The sequence below is a fragment of the Gracilinanus agilis genome, chromosome 1, assembly GCF_016433145.1.
Source record: "Gracilinanus agilis isolate LMUSP501 chromosome 1, AgileGrace, whole genome shotgun sequence".
NCBI lineage: Eukaryota > Metazoa > Chordata > Mammalia > Didelphimorphia > Didelphidae > Gracilinanus > Gracilinanus agilis.
In genome coordinates this window covers 637,637,657-637,660,239 of record NC_058130.1, presented here as the reverse complement: position 1 = coordinate 637,660,239, position 22,583 = coordinate 637,637,657, and the positions used below count along the sequence as shown (strand labels likewise).

Genomic DNA, 22,583 nt, shown 5'->3' with positions numbered 1-22,583 from the left:
TTCTGCCTTGATTGATTCCAAGACAGAAGATAAGGATTTTTTTTTAAGATTTGCTGGAAGAGTTTGCCATTTCCTTCTCCACGTCATTTTACGAGATGAGGAAACTGAGGCCAACAAAGTTAAATGACTTGCCCAGAGTCACATAATTAGTAAGTATCTGAGATAGGATTTGAACTCAGGTCTTACTGTTCCCCAGCCCTGTGCTCTATCCTTTGTATCACCTCACTATCCTTTTGTATTTATACCCATCCAAAAAAAAAAAAGATCTTTTTCATGGGAAATGGGCAAATCATACACATTGGATATCATTCAGTGGAATTATTCAAACTCTTAATTTGTTATATTTATAATACTAAGATTCTGACATTTTCATTCTGTAGTATTTTACAATTGGCAGAGGTTCAGGAGATCTAGAATATTTATCCCTACTCTTAACCATGAGTTTCTCTAACTAGTGCTGATATGATACTTGCTTAAAAGAGGCAGCTGGGTGATTCAGAGTGCTGGGACTTGGAGTCGGAAACCGAAGCTCAAATTCGAGATCAGATACTTACTAGTTGTGTGTCCCTGAGCAAGTCAATTAACCTTCAGTTGCCTTGGTGTGCTCAGCTATAAAGCAGAGATAATAGAATCCATCTTGGAGAGTTGTTGTCAGTACCAAATGGGTATTTGTGAAGTAATATATAAGTGCTATTTATGATTATAATAATTATTTGTTAATAATAATTATAATTATCATAATAATATTTTATAATAACAATTCCTATTATAATCAATAGCCCCAGTTTGTATTTACCTCCAAAGAAATCTAAACTACATCATTTTTCTATGAGACTTGAATGGGATGGAAGGAAGCAGGATGTGCAAGATTCTGAGGTAAAGAACTCACTGGAATGTTAATGCAAAGTCCTTGGTATGTTAGTACCCCCTCCTCAAAATCCTTTTAAAGAAAAGATAATGGACTTTTTAAACATTTTTTCTGTATTTGCATATGATTTCCTGTGAGTTCTTTGAATCTCCTACATTTTGTATAGAGTGAAATAAAAGTATTCCATACTTACTTACCCATACTATTACTTTACCCATCCTCTGGTTGCTAGTATAGTGGTTTATTGTAAGATCATTCTGCCTATTCTTTTCTAATAGTTTCATCAAAGATGCTCTTAGTGGTTATGTAGATTATTATTTGACAATTTCTATAGATGAAAAAGTAGTCATATGTGTTGGTAGTTACTGATTTTCTCTATTAGGGACTGGACCTGTGATCTCACAAATATTAGAGAACTCCCAGATGAGGAAACTTTACAAATGCAGTTTTGGCACTTCCTTATATATTACTCTTAGGTGCCTAGAGCATTGAGATGTTTAAATGACATCGAAAGAAGACTTTAGTGGTCATCCAGTTCAGTGATGGCAACCCTTTTAGATACCAAATGCCCAAACTGTAATCCTCACGCTGCATGTGAGCCCCTGGCCTTATCCCAGAGAGGGGAGGGAGAGGAAATGTTTGTATTGGGCTGCTGGGCAGAGGGGCAGGTTATGTGAGAAATGTCTGCAGGTGCATGTGGAGGGGGAAAGGGAACAGTCCACTCCGGCACATGTGCCATAGGTTTGCCAGCACAGATCTAGTGCAACTAGCCTAAGTCCCACCTAAAGCATGAATCTTCCCTACAGAGCCTTGTTCAATAATCATCTAGACTCTACTTAAAGCTCTTCAGTAATAGGAAATGCCCAGTTCCCTAAGATATTACTTTTATATATTTTTGACAGGTAGCAATTTATGGAAGGTTTTGCTTATGTTTAGCTGAACTCTACGTCTCTAATTTCTTCCCATTGAATCCACTGTACATTCTCTAATACTAACTAGAATAATTCTATTCCTTCTTCCACATGAAAATTCATTCAACCTCTGAAGGCAATGATCTTGTTCATTCTATGTTTAATTTTTCCTAAGCTAAACCTGCCCAGTTCTTTCAGGTAATCCTCAACAGGCATAATTGTGAGTCTCTTTACATTCCTTATTTTTTTATGCACTCTTTTTAAAAAACATTTATTAATATTTATTTTTTTAAAAAGTTAACATGGTTACATAATTCATGCTCTTACTTTCCCCTTCATCCCCCGAGCTGCCCCGCCCATGGTTGATGCTTGATGCACTCTTGTCTCTTCAGTATTCATAATGACCTGCTTTTATTTTTGCCATACCAAACTCCCATTTGTTTCATGTCATTAATGTTCCAGTTAATTTTAGTAGGTTAATGAAGCTTTGTTTCAGAATTGATCAATGACTTCAAATCATCCATGTGGAATGAATAGACAACATAGTGTACATCTTCAATTTTTAATTTAATGCTATTTAGATGTATATATATATATATATATATTTAGATGCTATTTACATTTTTGTTTCAGTGGATTAGATTTCATGCAAAACCAGAATGGCTTAAATGAATTTGCTTGACATATAGCTTAATGTCATATTTACTTGTGTATGTTTCTAGCTAGAAGCTGGTTAAAAGCTAGGTTGTACCAAAGTATGACCTATACCAACTCAAGTTACCAGGGATCAGTATTTACATTTGAATGACAGTTCTTTTACTTTTACAGTGATAATTTTATTTAGCAATAAAGAACTTGCCTAACTTTTGGCAAGATATTCCCCTTTGTATTATTGTCTTGCAAGGATATAGAATTACATTGTCAGACTTTTATAGTTTTCTAAGGGCTTTTACATACAGTGCCTTAGTTAATCCTCACTACAGTCCTGTGAAGTAGGCAAGGATTAATATTATAATCCTTATTTTATAAATTAAAAACTTGGGGCTCTTATAATCATAACCAGATCTGAAACTTCTTTGTAATTTTCTCTTTGCAAAGTTTTTTATATATTGTCATTTGATTTTCACTTTTAATCATGTTAGGAGAACGAGGCTCAAAGAGGTTGAGACTATAATATCTAATAGCTTGTACATACTATATTTAGGATTAGAATTCTTCAGGCAACATTTCCAGTTTCATGTTTTTTATATAATATCTGAGAAGTATTTTTGGTAGTTGCCTAGACTAGAAACCAAATATAGGTAATAACCAATTTCTCAATAAATTATGTTCTAAAAGATTGTGGATGTGCTAAAATTTAGCCTGAAACTTAGAATGCTTCCCCCTTATAAGCAGTATTTTTATAATAGATGATATTTATATTATACTATATGCTTTACCAAATAATATTCCTAATTGATTTGGTTCTCAAGGTTGGCCATATTATTATCCCCATTTTATAAATGAGGAAACTAAGGCAAGAGAAAAACATTTGGAGAGAAAACATTTTCCAACTCAGCCCTGCTACTATAACGGCTTTGTGCAAAGCAATATGATAAGGACCCAGGGATACAGTGACTTCTCAATACAAAGAAAAATAGTATTATAATCAGGATAGATACAACATCAACATGTAAAAGCATAATTAAAAGGTAATGTGAAAGAAGAGTAGCAACATCAGAAAAAGCTTTCTATAAGAGATAGCTTCTGATCTCAGCCTTTCAGGCAGTTAAAATTCTAAGAGAATGAAGTATATTACATTTTTATTCCATTGTTTTAGTGAACAAGAAAGTGTAATAGTATGGAGACAGGAAACATAAAACCAGGTCTGGTAGTTAAATCTACTATGTGCACCATGTACTGTGTTAAGCTTTAGGTATACAAAGAAAGGTGAAAATAGGGTTGTTTGACTAGAATTTAGAGTATATATTGGTAGTATTCTTTCTATTGTGGCAGTCATTAGGTTCCTACCTTCCTAGACCATTTAATTTACTTAATTCAGAAATCATGTTCATAATACAGCTTAACTATATTAATGAATATTGATACTACAAGCCTGAGGTTCTAGGTCTGGAAGCAGGAAAACTAGGCAATGAAGAAAGGAAAAGCTAAGTAGAAAGTTTCCTTTGCTTTTGCTGGGTTAAAAACCAGTTCTATGCAAAAATTTGAAGTACCTGATTTTCTCTTTGTCACTTTCCCATCTCCCCTTCTCCATCCTTCCCCAATATTTTTTTGTTATTATACATAGATGGCCTGTGATGTTAGGTTTAACCAAACTCCAAGTTTAACATGCCTACCCTTGAGTTCATCTGTGTTCTATGAATATCTGCTTTTCCTAATCAAACACCCATCTGCTCAAAGCAAATTCTTAGCTTAGAGTTTAGAGAAAAGTTATGTTATGAAGGTAGTAGGTATGTCAAGGAAGAGAAAGGGGCACTGTATGTGAGAGTTGTTACAAAGGTAAAAATGACAGGACTTGACAACTTGTTGGACATGAATGATGAGAGAGAATGAAGAGTTAAGAATGAAACCTAGGTTTCCAGCATGGATTCCTGGGAGAATTATGGTACCTTTAACTGTAAAAGAAGTTAAGAAGATGGGAGGGGGGATTGAGAGGAAAGATAACAAATTTAGTTTTCCATCTTGTCTATGGGAAATACAGTTTGAGATGTCCAATAATTAGTTGGAAATGCGATATGAGACTTCCTAACCAGAATTTTTGTTCAAATTTCAAGTTTGGGGGATTCATTCATATATTCCAGTGGATATATGGTCTCATTGATGTTTCTTGGGAACCCATCCTCTGATAATGTTTTTTCATAATTTTATCTCATACCTATCAGAATGGCTAATATGACAAAAATAGGAAAATGACAAATGTTGGAGTGGATGTGGAAAAAATTAGGGCACTAATTTACTATTGGTAGAGATGTAATTTGTTCCAACAATTCTGTTTTTTTTTTAAACCCTTACCTTCTCCAAGGCAGAAGAGTGGTAAGGGTAGGCAATGGGGGTCAAGTGACTTGCCCAGGGTCACACAGCTGGGAAGTACCTGAGGCCAGGTTTGAACCTAGGACCTCCTGTCTTTAGGCCTAACTCTCAATCCACTCAGCTACCCAGCTGCCCCCTGTTCCAAAAATTCTGGAGAACAATTTGGAACTATGCCCAAAGAGCCATAAAACTATTCATACCCTTTGACCTAACAATACTACCTTTAGGACTTTATACCAAAGAGATCAAATAAAAAGGAAAAGGACTTATCTGCACAAAAATGTTTGTAGTCGATTCATTTATGGTGGTAAAGAAGAGGAAAGTGAGGGGATGCTTACCAATTGGGGAATGGCTGAACAAGTTGTGGTATGATTGTGATGGAATAATATTGTGGTATAGAAAATGATGAGCAGAATACTTTCAGGAAAACCTGGGAAGACTACATGAACTGATGCAAAGTGAAATGATCAGAATCGGAAGAATATTATACACAGTGACAGCAATATTGTATGATTATATTTATGAATAACTTAGCTTTTTCCAGCAATACAATGATGCAAAACAAATCCAAAGGACTTATCATGAAAAATGCTATCTATCTCCAGAGAAAGAACTGATGGTGTCTGAATGTGGAAATGTATCTTCGCAGTGTGGGGTTTTGGGGGGAGGGTGTGTGTTTTCTTTGGCAGCATCGTTAATATGGAAATATTTTGTATGGCTGCAATATATAATCTTTATCAAATAGCTTGTTTTCTTAAGGAGTGTGATGAAAAGAGAGAATTTGAAACTCAAAATTTTGAAAAATAATTGAAAAATTTAAAAATCTTGAAAAAATTCATAATTGAAGGAAACACTAAATTTCAGTTAGAGGCTAGTGAAATTAAAATATGTATATACATATATATTTTTCCCATTCAGGTTTTCCAACCCCTTCTGAGATCTATCTATGATCCCCTTTGATATCAGTTTTAGAATCTTTGTCCTAAGCTGTTCTGCTTTTCTTACTTTTTTCCTTTCTCCTCCCTTAGGCTAGAATGCTTAGATGTTTTCTCAGCATTCACAATGAGAGATAAAGCAGGAGCAGTGATCTACAGTTTATATTAAACTTCTAAATGATAATATCTCAGAGTTAGGAAGAGTTTCAGAAATAAACATTTATTCCAGTTGGTTTCCATCCAGTTATTTATCTCTTCTACAACATCTCTGACCTCTGGTTATTTCTACTTAAAGATTTCCTCTGATGGAGAATTCAGTTAATTACAGATACCAGATATTTGATAACTACAATATTAGCAATTTTTCTTTCATTTGAACGTTAAATCTTTCTCTTTGCAATATACCTCTGTTCTTCTTTTATAACATCCCTTCAGACACTTGAAGATAGTTATCATTTGCCTTCTTCAGTCTTCTCAGTTAAGTTTCTTCAGTTGATTCCCTTGTGGCATGTTGTCCAGTTTTTTCATCATAAAATGTTTTACAGAACTTCTTTTTAAGTCATCAGAAAATTTGCTTAATAAGCATAGAATCAAATATTGGTTAAGGGGGCAGCTGGGTAGCTCAGTGGATTGAGAGCCAGGCCTAGAGATGGGAGGTCCTAGGTTTAAATCTGGCCTCAGCCACTTCCCACCTGTGTGACCCTGGGCAAGTCACTTGACCACCATTGCCTACCCTTACCACTCTTCTGCCTTGGAGCCAATATACAGTATTGACTCCAAGATGGAAGGTAAGGGTTTTAAAAAAAATATTGGTTAAGGTAATGATTTTAAGGGCTGTTCTCATAAACTATAGGAGAACTTGTTATAGGAAATCATAAGGAAAGCAGGAAGTACCAAAGGAGAGGCAAGGAGATTCCAGAACTCTGGAGAGACAGTGACTCTGGAGGGACAGTTGGTTGGACTTTCTCTCCAAAGGGAGACAGTGTATGTGGACTTTTCCTGCAAGCAGTTTTACCTTCTGAGAAGTGGTTGAGAGTAGTTTCTAAACTCCTCAGGTGGACTGTGTGAGTTAAATCATTACTCCCGTTCTTGTTGGATTTATATCTGATCCTGTTTGTGTGTTGTGTGTTTTTGTTATTTCTGTGGTTTCTACTGGGTCTCTTACCAAACTCCAGAGGACAACGGTCTGTGAGACATCTTCCTTTTGACCCTGTGGACCTGTTTATCTTCCAGCCTTCCCTTACTCTAATAACTAGCAAAGGTGGGGGAATTTGATTAGGGGAGATCCCAGGCAGCTGGGATCTTTAGATAGAGATTTGGTGTAGACAATATCTGTTTAAGATTACTGGATTTTGGTGGAAGGGATTAGTTTCTATATCTGTTTAGATTGTCTCAATTCCCTTTCCCCTACCTGTCCTTGTTTAAATAAAACCCTGAATTGCACCAGTGTGGTAACTTATCAGTTTCTTTCTGGAAGCCTTCCCAAGCATGAGGACTTATGATAACTGTCCCCAAGAACCATACCACCTAAGTACCCAGTAATTCACTATCAACCTATTTATTTTCATTTCATTTGGCAAGCTAAGACAGGGCAAACCTAGAGGTTGTGGGCAAGGCTTAACAGTTTCAGTGAGTGCTGAGGGTTATCAGGCATGGTGACAGTTGGGGCTGCTGATAGAATTCTGCTAGACCTGTCAGTCAGTAGCAGCAGACTGAAAATTCCATTTCCCTTAGGAGCAAGTAGGCTGCTGTCCAAGGTTCTGAAAAGAGAATTCTAAGGCTGAGTGACACTGGGGGGATTTTAAAACATTTAAAAGGACATTTAAAGGGACAGTATTGCCCATGTGCTAAGGGAAAAAAATTGTTTTTCTGTTTGTTTTTTCAAAGTGGCTGCTAATATTTCAATCCTATATTAAATTACACACTATTATAGTAGTATTCTATCATGGCAGGGGATATATTAAATACAACTTTGATGATGATTTATAATGGTCTGATGTACATTCCATATTGTGTTTTTACAGTGTTCCTGTTATATGTTATTGAGTTATGATTTTATGAAATTGGTAATGGAGTTAACTGTCCACAAAATTTGTTCCTATTTGCCTCTTGTGTGTTTATCTTTTATGGTTGTGTATAAGTATAGGTGTTGTTTTTGGGAACTTTATATAAACTAAAGACTATTGTTAAATGGATGTGTAGGGATTCTGAATTCAAGCAAATGTTGGTTATAATGCAAGCTAAAATTGATTTAATGGAACAGTGTTTTAAGGAGGGAGTGACTAATAACTATACTGGATAATGGAATAAGAGATTATATAATGGTTAATAATGTGAAAGAAGGAAAAGCTAAGAGACAAACAAGATTAGAAAGAGAGGCTACAGAATTAAATAAGAACCCAGTGAATTTATTTCCACTCAGATGTACCATATATTTCTCCAGATGGGGTGCTACATCTGAAATCCCATAAACAATTCTCCTCTGCAGAACTGGATGCCATTAAGCATAGGACATCTCGGTTCTTTGATGAACCAAATAAAGTGATTAAAGAATTCTGAAGGGCGGTCAGAATCTACAATCTGGACTATGTGGACTTTTTTCTTCTCATGGAAGAATTACTTACCAAATGTGAGAGAATTGAATTCATTGAGGAGACCAGAAATAGTCCACCATTAACCCCTTGGCTGGGTCACTATGAGGAAGTTCATCTGTACTCCATGCATGATTATAGAATGTTAAAGCAGGCCATAATAGAGGTCATGGAGCAACATTCATGTTGTCACAATGCTTGGTCAAAATTGGAGAAAGTTAGGCAGAATCACAATGAAACTCCTGCAAATTTTTAGACAGACTTACTGAAGCTGTTGAGTTAAATCTAGGCTTGTATGTAATGGCAGAAGAGACCGTTGCCCACATCAAGAGACTTTTTGTGAACAATGTGTGTTCTGCAGTGAAAAAAAAATTAAGTGAAATTGTCGAGATTGAGAACTGATGTCTCTAGAGGAGATTAAAAGAAAAGTCACATATGTTTATGCAGCTGAAAAAGATAAGGCTACTGAAGAAAAAGACACAATAATTGAAGATCTAAGAAAGCATTTAAGAGAAACGAATAATAGAGCTAAAGATAGTGAAATAAAAGGAGTTAAAGCTATGGCAACTCTGAGATCAGTACAACCAAGAGAACAATATGTCCTCAGGGAAAGGAGATCAGGTCCCCAAAGCTGTTATCTTTGTAACAGGATTGGACATTTTGTAAGGGATTGTAGATATAGAGGACAGTTTTCAGGGCAGACTAACAGGAGTAATGGATATAATAGGTATAATAATGACTATAGGCAGAATAATGGTTGGAATAAAAATAATAATTACCAGAGACAAAATAATGTTAACAGGTGCCCAAATGCTTGTTGCCAGGGAACCCAAAACATCAAATCTGAATATGATGCAAGAGTGGGTCAGATCAGGAGAAAGGCCAAAATATAGCCAGGTAGTAAGTGGTCAGAAAGCTTATCAGAACAAAGGGGCATATTCATTATGAAGGTGTACCTGGAGTTCTAAAGAATTTGAAGTATCAAAGGAAAATATCTTTGAAATGAATGGAATTGAATGTAATAAATATAAGGTTAATGAATTTGTGCATAATGTGATTGAAACAAAGGATAATATAATTAGTGTTAATGAATGTATGTGGGAAAAGAAAATTATGATTTGAAAATAGTTGAAAATTATAATGATTGTGAAATAATAGAGAATAATGAAGGAGGTAAGTTGGATAAGGAAAATGTGATTGTAAATTAAAACAATGATACTATGGTAGGGATTATAAGGACTAAGACTAATGAGTAGTGAAAAATCTTATGAAGGTGTTAAAGTTATGAAATCCTGGGAATCTCATGAAATTCAAGCAGATGTGAGTTTGGATGGACGAGAAATGACTGATCTTTGTACCAATGTTACTTTATTAGCTCTGCTGTTGGGAGACATTCCAACCAGCCAATAGTACAGAACCATATGTGTCTGTAACTATTAGAGACCAGATCTATGACCTTCTGGTTGATGATGGAGCCAGTAAATTAATTTTGCAAAGTTTTCCTGAAAATTGTAGAGCTGTTGGTATAATGGAAGTAATAGGCGCTACTGGTAAACCACAGAAAGTAGCAGAATTACAACCAAAAATGATTACTTTAGGTTTATTATTTGTGGAGCATGCATTCCTTTGTATGCCAGAATGCCTAATGAATCTCTTAGGTAGAGATTTATTATGTAAGTTGAGGGTGACAATTCACTTTACTGAAACTAGTGATATTTCTTTACATCTACCAGAAGAATCTCTGAAAGCATTTTCATTGCTGTTCTTAGATTCAGTAAGTATAGAGGGTGACTTAAGTTCAGTTTATCCAATAACTGAGGATATCCCTAAGGATCTTTGGTCAGAGTTTTTCACAGATGTGGGTTTATTGAAATCAGCTGCTACAGTCAGGGTGAGGACTAAGAAAGGACCAGTTCCTTGTGTACCTCAATATCTATCCCTTAACTAAAGAAGCAATTGAGTGTATAAGACCAATCATAGAATCCCTAATCCAACAAGGGATTATTATACCTCGCTTCTCAGATTCAATACTCCTATTCTTCCCATTAAAAAACCAAAGTTGGATGAAAATGCAAACCTGTATATTATTTTATTCAGTACTTAAGAGCTGTAAATGATTATGTAATCAAAATTCATCCTGTTGTACCAAGCCCAGCTGCTTTAATTTCTTCATTCCAAGTCAGGCAAGATATTTCACTGTCGTAGACTTATGCTCAGCTTTTTTCCTCAATTCCCATTCATGAGGATTCTCAAAAGATCTTTGCTTTTACCTGGGAAAAGACACAGTGGACTTGACTTTGTCTGCCTCAAGGGTATACAGACTCACCTAGCCAATTTTCACAAATTCTAAATAGAGATCTGAAAACTATAAAATTCAAAGAAAGTAAATTGGTTCATTTTATGGATGCTATTCTTGCATCCCCAAATGCAAAGGTATTGTCTGAGAGATAGTGAGGCTCTTTTGTTAGAATTTTATAAGTGCGAGCATAAGATCTCCATGGCAAAATTACAATACATTTTGCTTTGAGTATAATATCTAGGTTTTGTGTTATCAGAGGGTTCAAGTATTCACAGAAAAGAATAGAGGACATCCAGAAACTGAGTGCTCCAAAGACCAAAAAGCAGCTCAGAGCTATTCTTGGAACAACTGCATTCTGTAGACAATGGATACCTGGATACTGTAAAATAACAAAATGTCTAACGGATTTGACTAGGAATAAAAAATCTGAACCTCTGAAACTTAAGCCTGAACATCTGCAAGCCTTAAGTAAGCTTAAAGAAGCCATTTTATCTGCTCCATCATTGGTTATCCCAAACTATACTAAACCATTGCAAATGTTTGTTAATGAGACCAAGGCTGTTGCTTCTGGGGTACTGACACAGACTTTGGGACAAAGTTATCATCCTATTGGATATTATAGGTGTCAGCTTGATCCAATAGCTGCAGGTACTATACTTTGCCTAGGAGGGGGGTAGCTGCTGCTGCTGTGTTAGTCCAGAAATCAGCAGATTTGTTTTTGGGACGTCCATTGACTGTATATTATTCAAATCAGATAGAAGCACTAATGAGGAAATTTCATACTCAAGCTTATTCAGATCAACAAATATTTAAGTATGAAATTATTCTCATGGGGAGTGAGAACATCCAGTTGAGGAGGTGTAGTGTATTAAATCCAGCTACACTTCTTCCTGATTTGCCAAAGAACGGTGAATCATTACATATGTAGTAGCAGCAGATCTAGTGGATATGCCTAGGATGGATTTGAAAGACATTCCTATTGAAAATCCAGACTTGGTATTATTCAGTGATGGTTCTTCATATTTGTATAATGGATGTAATGGTGCTGCAGTAGTCACAGAATTTGAGACACTGTGGTATAATAGCTCATTACCTAGTAATCTTAGTGCTCATGGAGCAGAGTTACTGGCATTGAAGTAAGCCTGTCTTCTAGCTGATGGTAAAAGTGCTAATATTTATACAGACTCTCAGTATGTACTTTCAGTATGCCATGCAGCAGGAAAGATCTAGAAACAATGAGGTTTTATTACTGCATCAGGAAAACCAACTGAACATGCAGAAAAAATAACTGAGTTGTTAGATGCTATCCAGAAACCTAAACAGCTAGTGGTAATCCATTGCAGAAGTCATACTTGTGGCAGAGATTCAGTTTCTAAAGGAAATCATAGAGCTGATGTAACTGCTAACTATGTAGCCCAGAATGCTTCAGTGTATGTAATGAATTTGTCAACTATTGAATCTGATAAATTAGAAAGAGCTTATGTAGATTCAGAAATTTAGAAATGGAAGAAGTTTGGAGCAAGGAAAGAACATGGAATATGGGTTGCAGACACTGGAAAACAGCTGTTACCAAAAGATTTTAATACCTATTTGTGTCAAGCCATTCACACTAAAGGTCATTTTGGTACTCAAACTGTAGTAGATTCTGAAAAAAAGGCAATGGGTAGCACCAGGAATAAGTACTGTTACAAATAAAATCTGTACTAGTTGTTCTGTTTGCCAAAAAATTCAATCAAAGTGCATTCAGAAAGAAAGTTTTAGGTGGTAGACCTTTGGCATATTGTCCAATCGAGAGTTTGCAAATTGATTATATAAATATGCCGAAAGCTAGATGATACAAGTTTTGTCTTGTAATTGTGGATAGATTTACTAAGTGGCCTGAAGCTTTTCACTAGTTGAATGGGAAAGCAAGAAGTAGCAAAGCAGAGGCAAGGAGAGTCCAGAACTCTGGAGAGACAGTGACTCTGGAGGGACAGTTGGTTGGACTTTCTCTCCAAAGGGAGAGAGTGTATGTGGACTTCTCCTGCAAGCAGTTTTACCTTCTGAGAAGTAGTTGATAGTAGTTAAACCATTACTCCCCTTCTTGTTGGATTTACATCTGTTCCTGTTTGTGTACTGTGTTTCTGTTACTTCTGTGGTTTCTACTGGGACTCTTACCAAGCTCCAGAGGACAACTGTCTGTGAGACATCTTCCTTTTGACCCTGTGGACCTGTTTATCTTCCAGCCTTCCCTTACTCTAATAACTAGCAAAAGTGGGGGAATTTGGTTAGGGAGATATTACAGGCAGCTGGGATCTTTAGATAGAGATTTGGTGTAGATAATATCTGTTTAAGATTACTGGATTTTGGTGGGAGGAATTAGTTTCTATATCTATTTAGATTGTCTCAATTCCCTTTCCCCTACCTGTCCTTGTTTAAATAAAACCCTGAGTTACATTAGTGTGGTATTTTGCACAAATTTGAAATTGGAGTTCTAGGAGGGGGAAAATAGAGAAGAGAATAGGGTCCAGAATAGAGTATTAAGGAATACTGTCATAGAAGGAGACTTAGAACGACCCATCAGACACCAAGAGAACCAAATTGGTAGATTAGGAACCAAGGGAGGAAAGAAATAAAACTTTGTCCATATTTTGTTTTAGCATAGCATTTCCCAGGACATCTCTAGACATTCTGTTTCCATTTAGAGGCCATCACCTCAGCTCCCACACTAGAAAATTGGATTGTACCCCTTCAACCTCTCTGATCTTTGATAGTCTATTTTTGACCTGATTTCCCAGTTTGACGGCCTCCAAGCACTCCCCTGGTATACTTAAACATGCCACCAGCACATTTGTTACCCATTTATGGACTATCCTTTAAGTATTATATTCCTGCAATAGAACATAAGCTTCTTAAGGTCAGGAACTCTCTAATGTTTGCATCCTGAGCCTTTATGACAGTCTGGTACCTTGTAAGTGCTATCTCTCTCTGTTTAAGAAAGGCATAATCAAATAGTATTAAATACTACAGACAAATTAAGAAGAATAAAAGCCTTTTAATTTGGCAGTTTAATTTTATTTTTTAATTTTAATTTTTTTACCTTGAGGAGAGTACTTTTGTCTGAGCAAGATACCATTTATTAATAGGGTACTAGACATATTAATAAAGAGGTCTTGGGTCTTCCCCAATTTATGCCAAGAGACTGGAGAGAGTACTTAGTGACTTGCCTAGGGTCATATAGTTAGGAAGTATCTGAGGCCAGATTTGAACCCAGGAGGAGAGAGAACTTTTTAAAAATTTAATTTATAGGTAGTTGAGGGCTGAGTATATGAAATGCAGTCTTTTTTTTAAAAGTTTAGCAGTGAATGGGTAGAGAGCAAGACCTTGTGGTAGGGTTAAAGCAGTGTTTCCCAAACTTTTTTGGCCTACCACCCCCTTTCCAGAAAAAATATTACTTAGCCCCATGGAAATTAATTTTTTAATAACAATTAATAGGAAAGATAAATGCACCTATGGCCATCACCGCCCCGCTGGATTGCTGCAGCACCCACTTTGGGAATCACTGAGTTAAAGGAAGGTTTTCGTTGTTGTTCCTCCACAACCTCCCCACCCCCGAAACTATTATTTTACGTGTTAAGGGAAATCTGAGCATGTTTATAGGCAGTAGGAAAGAAGCCAAAGGAGAAGAAAAGAATGAAAATGAGATGATTAAAGGAATGATTGATATAACAATAGTAGAGATTAGATGATTTACATAAAAAGGGTAATCATAGGATTATAGATTTAGACCTGTAAGAGACCTAAGAGGCTATTTAATCCAAACTCCATGTTTTATGAATTTGGAAACTGAGGCCCAGAGAGTTTAAACCACTTACCCCATGTATAGATAGTGTGGGATTTCAAGGTGGGATTTGAATCTCCTTCTTTTGATTCAAGAGCCAGAACTTTTTTCATTGTACCAGAATGCTTTCTGATATCTCCCTTAGTTTATATAATATAAAGTGGTCTGGTTCCATAGTCATATAACATGAATATGGAAGGATCTATGATTTCATCTTTGTGGATGAACTTCTGCTGTGATAATTAACCATGCAATAATTGTTTGATCCTATGAATGAATGAACAAAAACCACATTTATTATGTACCTCTTATGTGCTAAGCTCCTGTTTAAGATCAAATAAAAAGAGAAAGTTTTGATCCTTAAGGAGTCACACAGTTAGTAGATGTTACAGGAGAGTCTGGAACACCAAGTCTTGACACTAAGTCTAATTCTTTATTGAGTATGCTGGGTGACCACTGTAGTAATATACACAACTGTGCTTAAGCTGTACAATATGTTCACGAAAATTTAGTGCAGTTTAAATTATTAAACCTTTGGGGACACCCTGTATTGTTGGATAAATTAGTCTTTGGGGCAGGTTTGAAAACCTAATGTTATTTATATGGAGAAATATGTCCTTAGTTCCCAGCATCACACATAAAAATAAACTTTTGGAATATAACCTTTTGGCAAAATGGTACTTCCTTTGTGATGCCAGATATAGGGTAACATTGTTTTAATGATTGGAAACAACTAAAAATAACCAATTGTCTTTTAACTTAATGTGCACAAGTACTAGAATAAAATTTATGGTGGTCCATTTAATCCTACAGCTTCTGCATATCTTAAAGGCAGACTTCTTATGTTGTATTGGAACAAGTGAGATAATATTTGTAAAGTATTTGGCAGAGTGCCTGGCACATAGGAATCTCTCCCCTTCTCCCCCTCCTCCTTCCCTGGTATTGCCTCACTCAGTAGTAGTTTTATACTATGAGCATGGTAGTTTCATCGGTAGATCTCTTTCCTAATTTCACATGTATCTCTGGTTGCTTAGCCTTGGAAGTTGCAGTTAAGTTAAAAGGTAGTCTAAATAAGAGGATAGGGTATAGGGAGTATTTTTGATCAGATCCATAAAGTTCCTTTTTTCCTTTTTTGTATTTGTCAGTTCATAATCAGGAAAAATTCTTTTAAAAACCTAATCAAAGGTTTAAAGTAGTTAAGCAACACAAAGTAGAAAAACAAATAAAATGAGGAACTTATCTTTCTAAGTAATAACATTCTTCAATCAAAATGGTGTTTGAGATAAGATAAAGTTTTATGAGTAATGCTTTTTCATGTGGTTTTATTCTTTTACGTGTTGAGATAGAAGATTAGTCTAAGCATCTGATTCTTTTATTTGCCAAGATATTGTCTGTTTAACCTGCCTTTCAATATCTGGTCTATTAAGGGAAAGGGCCCTTATGGCTGAAAAGCAGGAGTGTTTCTGAGCATGCTAATGATGGTTGTGGGATAACCCTTTTGCAAAATTTTGCTTTTGGTTAGAATTTAAACATCCTCTTCTAGTCATCCCAGTTTCATATATGATTTGCTAATAAAATTTATCAAATGAACATTTCACCCAATTTAGCTAACATTTACCAGATTCCTACAAGTCACTTGAATGCTCTAGTAATATAAAAATAATATAAAATTTGAATTTTTCCTAATATAGGAACATACTTTCTAAAAGTAAATTTCGTATCCATTTTCTCTGATAGGTATATTACTTCTTATTCCTGAGCTTTTTTTTCTTAGGCATTATTTATTTTTGTGGTCATTATTTACTGATTGATTAATTAATTGAAATGATTTTTTTGTGATTAGTTTTAGGTGAAAATAAAGGGAAGGCAAATAAGTTTCCTGGGAACATGTTTTAATGTTATATCATTTTGATACTCTTATCCAAACTTATTTAAACCACATACTTGGAGGTTCAATGTTTGTTAGTGAATTGGGGGTAGACATTTTAGACTCACTTTATGGTAATACTATGTCAACAACCATTAGAGTTAGTTTTTTTCTTATGTTTCTTTCTTATGTTTCTAATAGCTACTGGAGAGGCAAGCCTGATATGTTAAGATTATCTATAGATAAGGTTGCAATTAGGGCAGTTCAGAGTTCAGAGGAGATCATTAGTTTCAAGGACAGAAATAACTGAATTGTTATCCATCAATATATAACAAGTTTAAAGAATGTATTCTAAATATTGAGTAGAGCAAATAGAACATAAAGTGTATAAAGCAAAAGCAATACACAAGCCAGAAATAGTACACTGGAACAAGGTTGTAAAGACTTTAAAAGCTAATCAGAGAAGTTTGAATGAGAAGCATTTGGAAGTCACTGAAACTCCTTAAGCAGTGGAGTGACATGGTCAAATTCATGCTTTAGCAATGTCATTTTTATGCCTGTGTGGAAAATGGTTTAGAAAGGCTAGACAAGGGAAAGATTTCCATTAGAAAATTATTGCAGTAGTTCAGGTAGAACTGAGGAGAGCCTGAACTATATTGTTATCTATGTGAGTGGGCATAAAGTTGTGAAGGTAGATTCCACCTCTTAAGTTTGAATCAACAAGACTTGGCAAATGATTTGATATGAGAGATGTGTGAAAATGATATATTAAATATAATCCTTTGATTACAAACTTGTGTGACTAGAAGGGTAGTAGTGAACCTTCAACAGGAATAGAGCTGTTAGAAAAAGAAGTTTTGTTTGGGGGATAATGGAGATAGAAAAGATGAGTTTCATCTTGAATGTATTCCAATTTGGAAAATTCCATTATGTATATATGTGAGTTCCATTTTGAATATTAAGATACTTACAGAGCATCCAATTGGAGATGACCAATTAATAGCTGGTAATATAAACTTGGAGTTCAGGAGAGAAACTATGGCTGGACATATAGATATGTGTATCATCTGCATAGAGATAGTTGAAGTCATGGGAGCTAATGAAATTACTAGGAGAAAGGTGTAGAAAGAAGAATTGAGGAACTAAGACAGAGCTCTAAGATGTATTTGCACAAAAGTTAGTGGCATAGTTGATTATTCAATAAAAGAGACCTAAAAAGAGCCCCAACCTAGAAGAACCAAGAGAGATAACTATTACAGAAACCCAAGGAAAGGAGAGAATGTCTAAGAGAAGATTGGGGAAGTGCCAACTACTGCAGAGAGATCAAGAAGAATAAGGACTGAGGAAGGCTAGTCCTATATATCCTTCAAGGCCTCCTGGGTGTAGTCTGCTTCATGATAACTTTTTAGACTTCCACCTTATACCTATCTATCACTTCTATGACTTTCAATTACTTATGTTCAGTAATAATAATTATATTTGTTTATTATGAGCATTTTAAGGTTTATTGATTGCTTTATATTTATTATCTCATTTGATCATTAGAACAACCCTGTGAAGTAGATAGTGGAAATAATATTTCCATATTACAGATTAAGAAACTAACACACTCAGGGAGTTTAGTGTCTTAACCAAGCTATTTAGAAATGCTGGCCTTTTAATTCCAAATCTGGTATTCTTTATGCTATGTCAAAGACTTCTAATATATCATGTAACTTATCCCTTCAATATTTCATAAAATCAATGATTCAAACTGTTGATTCTATGAATATCCTTAAGAATTTCTGTAATAAAATAATAATAATGTAGACAACCTTCTGGTGACAAATCTTCCTGTATTTAACTAGGTTGGTCATTAAAGCATGGACTTTAATTGGACAATACTAAAATATTTTAATTTACTAGAGCTTTTATTCCTGATGATACAGCTACCTAGGTTTTTCTCTATATTCTGGTGAAGTTTTAGAGTTGGATTTTAATGAAGGATTATTGGTACTTGATTATTCTCTAATTATTTTAGAAGCTTTAATTTTTATTCCCTTTCTAGACTGGAAGCATCCTGAGCCACAGTTGTAACTATATTTGAAACTATATCTTTTATATTTCTTCACTTCCTATAGAATACTACAAAGTACATACATGTTCATTATTATTGGAATGATTTATATGGCTGTTTATTTTAGAAGAATGTTTTTCCCCCTAAAACCCTTACCTTCCATCTTAGAATCAATACTGTATATTGGTTCTAAGCAGAAGAGTGGTAAGGGCTAGGCAGTAGGGGTTAAGTGATTTGCCCAGGGTTACATAGCTAGGAAGTGTCTGAGGGCAGATTTGAACTTAGGATCTCCCATTTCTAGGCCTGACTCTTAATCCACTGAGCCCCTGAAGGATGTGTTTTTTAGGATACTCTTAATATTTTTTATTATATTTCAATAATGTTCCCTTGTGTTCGAGGACTAATGCTGTTTGCTGAAAGATGTTTCATTCATGAGAAGGTTTTTTATTCCACAAGTTTTGTGCTATGTTTGCATTCATTTTCCTTTAAGGGAAAAAAAATACCTTTTGTGGTTACTTTCATAGCTAACAGACTATGATGTCATATTGTAATCCATGAGCCCATTCAAAAAATGCTCATGAATTAGAAGATAAGTACTGTCTCTCATCTCATCTAATATCTTTTAACTTAGAATCATATTTCACTGTCATCTTTCTCACGAAGTCAAATCAGTATTAAGTTGAATTTGTTAATTTATTCCTTTCCTATTAATTTCTGTGATTTAAGCTGTCATCCATGCTCCAATCATATGATCTTCATTTTTTTTCCTGCCAACTATTCCCATTATTGGAATTGCTTTAAGAGTTTGAATTTTGCCTTACTTCACCCTCTATTTTGAAAGTAGACAAGGAACTAGGGAGGAGCCATCATTTCTACCCTCTCTGATCTCTAAGGTTTTATTTAACATTCATAGACTGAAATAGTTTTCTGATACTTATGAAATGACTGAACAGATGGAGGGACTGTCATTCTCTATATCAAGTGACAGCGCTAAAAGTGTCAAGTAAATTTTGGTTTTATTTTTCTTATGAGGGGTAATCAGTCATCAGGGTTAATTTGTTGATTTCAATAAATGGAAGGCAATGTGATAAGAGTTGGAAGAAGGATGGGTGGAGGTTGAAGATCTAGATATCTTTCCTGGCTCTGCCACTTTGTGTGTGATCTTTGCTAAATTATTTCATCTTTCTGAGCTGTGATTTCCTCATTTAATAAATGTGGATAGGGAGCTTATGGGAAAGTCAAGTCAACAAACATTTATTGAACTTGCTAAGTGTTGGGGTACAAAGTAAAGTATTTTATTACCAGTAAAGAAAAATGGGAACTATTATTCTTAAAGAATATATCTCCAGGGGCAGCTGGGTAGCTCAGTGGATTGAGAGTCAGGCTTATACACAGGACGTCCTAGGTTCAAATCCAGCCTCAGACACTTCCCAGCTGTGTGACCCTGGGCAAGTCACTTGACCCCCATTGCCCACCCTTACCACTCTATGATCCTATAATATGTAATAATATCCATAGCAATTCACTCTGTTTTCTGACCTTCTTTGAATTTTTTCCATACATAAACTGAAAGTTTCTTTAATTGTTGGGCGATTCATGCTCTTTAGATATAGAATACACAGTTTATAACCTAGTATTGTTATGGTATTATTTTTGTCATCTATATGAAAACAGGCAAACATTCATTTACCTTAAATTTTTCTATAACCTCCCCATGCCTAATAAAACTATGTTGTATGTTCTCAGGCAAGTTCTCTTAAATAGTCTCTTTCTTAAGGTCATCATTTACTGATTTCCCTTTTTCAGTTGCTTGGAATCTATTTACTGTCATTAAATCAAATCTTAAGTATCAGAAGTGTTTGTATATGAAAGGAGTAAGACACAAAGAACTTGGTAAAAGGCCAGATGGAAAAAAGGAACAGACAGCTACTCCCCCTGCTGGAGAGCTGTTAGAAATTTCTAGTCTAGCCACAGTTGCTGTAGAAGAGGTCAAGCAACATTCAGTTCTGTTACTTAACCTCAGTCTTCAAGAAGCCTTTTTTTGCATTCCTCCTGATTCTCAGTTAGCCAGTATCTGTATGTACACATCCATATAAATCTAAAACCATCTCTCCTGCCTTTCCATCCACTCAAACTTAATTATGACCACTGAGTTAAAAATGTCATGCCATCAAATAAAACTTCAAGGGGTACCTTATGTATCATAGGTATTTGAGCTCTTATATATTTAGAAACTATAAAGAAAATATTAGTTAAGTAAATCATTAGAATAAATAAAATTACAAGATGGTGTATACACTATCAAGAGAACAGACTTTAAAAACTTAATTCCCTATTTACATTTCACTTATTAAATTGATTATTGATAATTCTTACCCATTAGTTACAGCAGGTTATCTTTAGACCTGTGAGAAACAGCCTATGTTCATTATTCTTTGTGTTGAAATAAACTCCTCCTTTCCATTAAGATTGAGATCACTATGTTATCAGTAAACCTTACTTTAAATGAAAAATTTGACTTATAAAATACGTGATTCTTTTTTTATTACAAAAGAATCCCCATCAAATTGTATATTTTTTTTCATGCCTTTAAAATATGATTTGTATTTAAAAGCTGTTAACTAAAAATTTTTTCAGCAATAAAATACATCAGTTATATGCAGCAAATTATACTATTATCTTCAAGGTTCAGCTTGTAATCACAGATTTTATATTATGAGAAAGATCCTTGTACTGTATCTTTATACTCATTTCTTCAGAAGAGGCATTATTTTCTAATAAGAATAATAACTTGCTCTATCAACCCAGAAAAGTGAATGCAATATTAGAAATTTGGAGCTGAAAGGGATATAAGAAATCATCTAATATAACCTTTTAATTTGCCAGTAAGGAAAATGATACCCCCCAAATGCTCTCTGTATACCTAAATGAGCCCCTAGTAAATGGCTTTTTGCATTTAACTATATTGCTTCTAGGAAAAAGTAATTTAAAATGGAAAATTTCTATGTGAAATTATTGAGCTGGCAACTTCTCCTGATTCTGAGAAAAATTATATTAAAATTTATTGCTGGAATTTGAGCTATGAACCAGAATGGTTACAAAGTGCTTTCTTTTGCCTCTTCCTTTTGCTTCATTGATTTAATCTTTTTGTACATTTTTCTCATTATTCTAAGGTGTGTGTTTAGTCAAGTATTGAAATTTTATAATTTGCTAAAATGCTAATTGTGTTTTTTAACAGAATAGTAATAGATATTTGTTAAGTACCTACTATAACCCTGTGTTACGCTCTAGGGGAGAGACAAAATTTAAATATTAGCCACAATGGAGTTTATAATAAGACCAACTGGAGAAATGTCACAAACACAGATCTCTATGTATATTACATTTTGCAGAAGAAAGATCTAGATGAGATGCAAAGAGGTACATTATTAGTCAGGGGTGGGAGCCAATACATGAAAATCTTTGTAGAAAAAAAAAAACAACCTTTAAGTTGTATTTTAAACAGTAGAAATTCAATCAGGAATAAAAGAAAGACTTTTCCAGAAATAGAGAGAAAAGATACATAGGAAGGCAAGCATAGGTGATGTTTTGGGTCAGAGAGCAGCCCCATTTTGACCAAGAATAGAAAAGATGTTTAGGGGGCTACTATAAAATATAGTTGGAAGAGTATGATGCCAGGCTGAAAAATTTGAACTTAAAGTAAGGAGTCCCTAAAACAAGCAGGCTCTGCTTAAGAGGGTTTTTTTCTTGCTGCATTGGGAAGAATGTTTCAGAGAAAGAGTAGAGACATCAAAGGCCATCTTCTATTCCATATCTAAACATGGAGTAAACCGAAAATATTTTAAAATATTAAATACTTTCTGATCAATTTTATTTTAAATCATAGTGGTAATATCTTAATCTCCTGCAATGTTTGTGATCATTGAAGAAAATTAGATTGCTGTTGGCCTTTTAGGCTGCTATGCATTTACATAACTGATGCAAATACATATAGTTAAGAGGTGGGAAGTAGATCCTGATTTTAACAGCAGAATTTAAGAGGCATATATTTAACCAAGAAGTACTCTTAGTTTGTTGAGGGTCAGAAATAAAAAATCTTCTTTGGAAACTGATCAGTAGTAATAGATAAAATAAAGAATGATGTGCTCAATGCGATGCAGTTTAAGTAGAGGAAATTTAATGGGAAGTGGCTACATTGGTAGCAGA

At 34.8% G+C, this 22,583-nt stretch overlaps 1 protein-coding gene across 1 annotated transcript in view; it reads left to right on the top strand.

Moving 5' to 3' along the window:
• The window catches only part of STK3 (serine/threonine kinase 3), a 524,086-nt gene that overhangs the window by 268,370 nt on the left and 233,133 nt on the right, over nt 1-22,583 (top strand). The window lies entirely within an intron of this gene.